The sequence below is a fragment of the Vidua chalybeata genome, chromosome 9, assembly GCF_026979565.1.
Source record: "Vidua chalybeata isolate OUT-0048 chromosome 9, bVidCha1 merged haplotype, whole genome shotgun sequence".
Classification (NCBI taxonomy): domain Eukaryota; kingdom Metazoa; phylum Chordata; class Aves; order Passeriformes; family Viduidae; genus Vidua; species Vidua chalybeata.
This window is the reverse complement of record NC_071538.1, coordinates 20263617-20270100: the sequence shown is the minus strand read 5'-3', so window position 1 is coordinate 20270100 and position 6484 is coordinate 20263617.

Below are 6484 nucleotides of genomic sequence, written 5' to 3'. Positions count from 1 at the left end.
GCCATTGTCGCCGGCCGTTAGGAAATAAAAATAGAGACGGTGATACTCGCGAAATGCAATTTAGTCCCACCGGAGGCTTCGGCTGGGACGGGGTGCCGATCCCGGAGCGGCCCCCGACCCCCGCTGGGGGCGGGCGGAAGGAGCGGGGATGCTGGGGATGCTGGGGAGCGGTACCGCGCGGGTGCATTCGGGAAGAGCTCCCGCCCCAGCCGCGGTACCGCCGCTGCGAATGTCCTGCTGCACCGGGGGTCTCCTTCCCGGGCCAGGGACACCCAACGCCGGCCACCCTTTCTGACAGGAACAGTCAAAAGTCTGTGCAGCCAGACTCTTCTATGGCTCTTAATTCCACTGAAAACCTGATCCCGATATTACAAAGTTCACAATTAAACACAACGTTTTTTAAAAAGTCATAATTCATTTGACTTTCCTACTTCACCTCTTCCAGTGGGCAGTGCAGCTCCCTTCTCCAGATGTCTGAAGAGGCCAGTTCTGCTGGGTAAAGGCATGAAAGCCTGAAGGAAAATTTTGATTCCTACCTAGATTTCTACAAAGACTGGGACAAATGGGCTCTGTCTCCCTGCTCTTAGTCGTGCAAACAGCTCAATCTATTCAAGTAATTGTCCTGACATATCTTCATTATTAGTAACGTCATTGCAAGGACCTAGTCTAAACTCTGTTTACAGTACACTCTATTTACTCCTTACACTGGCTCTGCTACGGTAATGTTTATTCTCTGTCTAGTCATGGACTATTTTCAAAATATTGCTTTTCCTCTGTGAAATGCAAAAATCCTTTTCTCTGCAGCTGTACAAAACCGCCTTCATTTTAAATAGTAAAGACACTAAATTTTACAAAAGCTAACAATTTTTAAATTGTATTCACAGTTTTCAAATATGTATTCAGTACACATTTAGCTAGTAATGTTAATTTCAATTTAAATGAGATGTTAAAATATATCATACTTTTGAGGAAGCACCAGCATTGCACTGGAGCCAAAAGTGAAAATAATTAAAACCAAAGGGGACTTCACTTTTTAATGCAAATTTTTAGAAATACCAATGAAGAGGTGTGTTGGGAAAAAAAAAAAAAAGACCATTTGTTTTTCTGGTTTGCAGTCCCGGTGGTAGCCTAGCAGGGAATGTATTTGTTTTAGGCTGATAGTTTCTACTTAGGGTATGTACACTGATAGTAATCTAACCTCAGAGAAACAGCTTCTGTCACCACAAAAATGTCAACATCGTGGCATTGTCTGCAATTACCGCTCCAAGAGTCATTGGTGAGGTTTGGTAAACAGCAGAGAGCAGGCCAGTCTCTTCCCAGGAGACCAATTCCCTTTTGTCTCATGACCTGCCGCCCTCCTTAGCTGGCTGTATCATCAAGACAAATTTTCTGCTCAATTAGGGTTTCCCTGAGGAATTATTTAATCCGTTTTACAGGGACTATTTCCCCATCCATGAGCAAAATAAATAAAAGTACATCTTGTTTTATAAACTTGCTTTCTACTAACACAAAAATGAAAAGTCTTTCTCTGGGATCTGCCATATTTTGGTTTTGTCAGCAATATACGAGGACAACAAATTAATGTTTGACTAAATTATAAAGCCAAGATTGAATTAAGTCAGAACATGGAAATTAATGTTCATAAGGTTCATAATTGCTTGAGCAGAAGATTGCAGCACAATTATCTAGGTTTAGTTCTATACTCTGATACTGAGTAGCTCATAGGGAAGCACAAGGGGAGGACTCAACCCATCAGTCACACCACACCAATCTCTGAGCAAAAGAAATATTTTGTTAACATCTTACTCAAAACCAGCACTGTTTTAGCAGTGCAGCTACTCACTGTATACCTAGCCAATCAAGCTCATCTTTAAGGTTAGCTTAGTGACAATTATTTCAGGATGAATTTCTTCCAGTCTTTTTCAAGCAACATTATCTGGAAAATGTTCTTCAAGCTCCAACACCCATTTCTATTTGTTTGTCACAGCCATCTATAAGGTACTGAAAAACAACAGCTTGACAATACTGTGAATGTTGGGCTTCCTTTCACACATCCTGCTGTCCCCTGATCTTTTTTAACTTGCTATTTAGATGTCACAAACACAACTTTGAATATATATATGAAAAATAATTATTTCAAGTTGACTATTGGGTATCCAGAGCATCTGCTTCAACCCCTTCACTTGTGCAATTTTGGGAAATCCCATGTAGTAAGAAAAGGAAAGCTATATAGGAAAGTGCTGTATATTTAAAAGGGCAATACAGTCAAAATTCCACTTCAAAATATTTTATATTGAAAAATCTTTTTAGTATTACAGAGATTATATTTCTCTTGTCTTTTAACCCTCCAGCAGTGCTTGCAGTTGCAGGAGCAGCAGCATCTTGATCAATGATGATGCTGGCAGCAGTATCTGAAGCTGAGCCTGTTCTGCAAATAAAGCACCCTATGACAATTGCCTTGCAATCACCAAGTGTGTTTCTGTCTATCTGATTCTCAGGATCCTGTCTTTCGATATGAAAGGCTACAGCTGCATGTTTAGGTGAAGCATGAACAATCAGACCACAACTCTTTAACTCCTAAAACTCCATACTACCATTTATTCTCCTCAAGAGAATAAAAAACATGCAAGCTTCATAGTTATTAATATAGTTTCATTTAATTCCCTGGCACATCCTTATTATTATCTCACTTGCTCTTTCTGGCATTTGCTAAACCTTCTTTGTCTTCTACTGACAATTTATAAATCACATGTTCCATACGCTCCAGATCATTGATTCCTGGTGCTCGCAGTGACCAAAGGCTCTCCTGCAGGGACAGGTATTTTAGAACAACACTTCCCTCTGCCGGATCTGTGGGCAGTCACAGCTCTGCCTGCCCAGAGGGACCTGCACGCCTTCCTCTGCCTGTCGCTCCGACAAGACCCCTGCTCCTCCCAGACTGCGCGGGACAGTGCGAAACTAGCAAGGCTTAAAATAATTCATCTGATTAATAGAATAATCATAAAAATTTCATTGAGTATCAACTGGACAGAAATATCAATATACTTTCTTCTCAAGACAGGAGTACCTCAAAGCCATAGATAATGTGAAAACTGGGAGTCTCAGGGTCTGATATTTCATATTCCCTCCAAAACCCTGACAGCTTTATGCCAGATGAAATTAGAACAATATTTAAAAATACCATTTACCCAAATCATCAGGCGTTTATTTCTTTATAGTGTGTAAATATATAGGGCCATGCAGGGAAAAAAAAAAAAAAAAAAAAAAAGAAGGAAAAGGACAGTTAAGAAAAATTGCATGCACCTCTTGTGACTCTATGAAAACTAAGGTGGTGCTACAGTGAATTTTATTTGAGTGCCACACTTCCTACCTGGCCATCCCTCCAGAGAGCGTACACATCAATTCTTTACTATTTGAAGCCCCCCCGCGCCAGAAAAAATGTCACAGAATCACTTTCTGCTAACTTGAGGAACCCATAAGAAAAAAATGTCTTTTCTATATCTCAACAGAAACTTGCTTTATGTCTTCTAGAGAGCATGGGAAAAATAAGACAAGAAGGTCTGTTATACCAAAGTATCTTTACCTCAATTCAAATACAAGGAAGGTACCTCTGGAATTTGTCAGAAAATACTTCCATTTTCATACCCTCTTTTATTTTTATTAATGGCATGATTCTACGGTGGGAGAAAGGTAATTTTGTCCAAAAACCCTCACTACATAAAAATGCTTTTTTATAATAATTTTAAATTTTATAAAGAAGTCAAAGATCCATAGACACAATATAAGATCAGCATTGGCGGTCCAAATAAATTAATTGTTTGTGGATACTGCTAAGAAATGCTAGAGCTTTCCAACACCTGCTTCACTCTGCAGTTGCATTCAATTTTCTTTCTCATACTTTCATTAAAAATGTATGAGGTAATTTAAAATTGGAGCCCTCTCAGCACCTTCTAAGATTATCTCTTTAGAGGCAATAAAGCAAGTATAATCTGAATTCCAGGATCACATTAATTGGCCATTATGCCTTTTTTAAAACAGTGCCAAGCTTATACAGTAACTACTATCTGATAAGCAAATTGTAACAGTGCAGCCTACCAGGAAAGAAAAGAAAAACTCATTATTTTTTAATGAGAATCAAAATACAGCACAACCTGTTATGGGGAGTTCCTTGGCATATATTTGGAATGTTTAATCACAAAACAATGTAGTCAGATATGAGTCATATAGCTCACCCCAAATGACTGAAAAATCCTATGCATTTGTTTAATGCTCCATACTCTGAGTAATATGGAAAATTCTTACTGAAGTACTTCCAGCTTCCTAGACTTCCCTTATGCAATTCAGTGTTAGTCACACAGTGTGGGAGCAGAGTCACATCCTCTTCTCCAATCCAGATGCTGTCAGGATTCAGCCTTTAGGAACAAAGCTGGGCTTGAGAGATATTTGGGCTGTACTTCTTCATCTGTATTATCATGCATTCTTTTCAAGATGGCACACTAATTCCTCATGTCCGCAAATAAGGATTTGCAAAAGACAAGATTCACTGTCTTTCTTGTGCAGGGCTTGCAGCCACAGCAGGGCAGATTGTGAAGTGGCAGCAGGGCCATGGGCCAAGGGTAAAGACGGTCCCTCCCACCCAAGAGACTCCAAATTATCCATGGCTGAGAGGGGTGTGGGTGTCCTGCCTAATCCACTGCACAGGCATGACTGCAGGACACCGAGCTGCTGCACAGCCTGCCTTTCTGTGCTTTTGCTTGAAAAGCAGGACTTGAAAAGCATAGCTGGGCAATTCTGAGGGAGCAAAGGAATTGAGGAAAATACTAAGAGGAATTGTGAGCAAAGAGATTCTCTCATCTGCTGTCCAGTTGGTTTTATAATGAGAAAAATAGGCTTTTGTCTGTTTCTTGTTAGTAAACAAATCTGTGACAAAGACTTGTGTGTCCCATCAGTAATTAAATGTTTTTTCTTGTTGATGAAAAAAATCTTTAGGGCCTTAAATTCATATAAAAAGGAAATTGCCACACATACCTGTCTTTTGGAACTGCCACATATAGGGTTTTATTTTTATGATTTGTATAATACCGCTTTGGAAAGTATTGGCTATATGCCAAGGGAAAGCTGATTTAATTTTTATGTTTTTCATTTCTACTTTGATTTGCCCAAGATACAGGTTTATTCGAGTTTTATCTACTGCAGCTGGGGCTGAAAACTCTGATGAACAAAACATAACTGAAGTCAGCTGATTTTTTATGGACAGTTAATAGTGTACTTGGGCACCCAAATTCTGCCAAGTAATTTTGTCCTTTTCAATTGAACTGAAATCAGTTCAATTGAAAACCTCACTAATCAGTTTTGAAGCGGAGAAACTTCTGACCTCCTTTCCTATTTACAAAAAAAAAAAAAAAAAGATGGAGCTTGATTATATGAAAATAAATTAGACTAAAATACACTAATTCTTACTTCTAATGAATGAGAATGTCTTAAGCTGCCGTGGTAGACTCCTATCAAAAATTGAGGAGCTATTATTAAGCACTTACAAAATGAATGAGATGCTTCCAAACTGAACCTCAGTACAAAATACTTGGGGTCCTTAAAAAAGGTCAGGAAAATTAAATTCGGGTGATGGCAAAGATACTTCTAAAATATAGAAATAGATGTTATTTTTATGTATGAAAGATAAATCTAAAAAAGCAAATACCTCACCACACCTAAATTTATTAATTTAGCTGAGCCATGGGTTTCAGGACTGATTTAATTTTGTGAAAACTGTTGCATGCTGTATTCATCAGACAATGTATTTAATCATTAGGCTCAGTGTTCCTGTTTTCCCTGCTGTGCCAGAACTGGTAAAATTCTTTCAAGCTAGTGATCTTTGAAACAGAAGTTTTGGACCTACATACTGCTCAAAGTGTAGGAAAGCTGGACTGCCTACTCAGTTTCTCTAACACTGATGACTCTTCAAGACCATCTGACTGATATGCAAGGTGAGGATTTCCTGCTTAAAGCACAAAATACATTAAAAAAAATTGTCGTTTTGGGAGGACATTTTGAAAAATTGCTACTGCACATAGGTGGCAACAACAATTTTCATAGTCATCCACAACTACAGCAGACTTTGATTGTTGCAGAAGTTGGACCTCTTATAAGATTTTCATACTTCTGTTGAAATTTAAACCAAAACGGTTGCACCAGAGGCTACAGAATTGTAACTAAATGAACAGACACTACTGTCTTTGCCACGTTAGTTAAGCTGCAGTGGATCCCATTAACTCACATTAAAGATTCTGTTACACCTACAAGAGTCACAGTCTTGCAAGAGAGGAAATGTCGGTGCCAGTTGGAGCAGACAAGACTCAAAACCTCCTGTACTCCAGCAGACTGTCTCTGCTGATCTGGTAAACACTGAGCAGCACTTAGGGTAAGAACTCAAACAGTGCTTGTTTCATCATCTGAGGATGAATCAGGAGAATCTCACCAACATCCC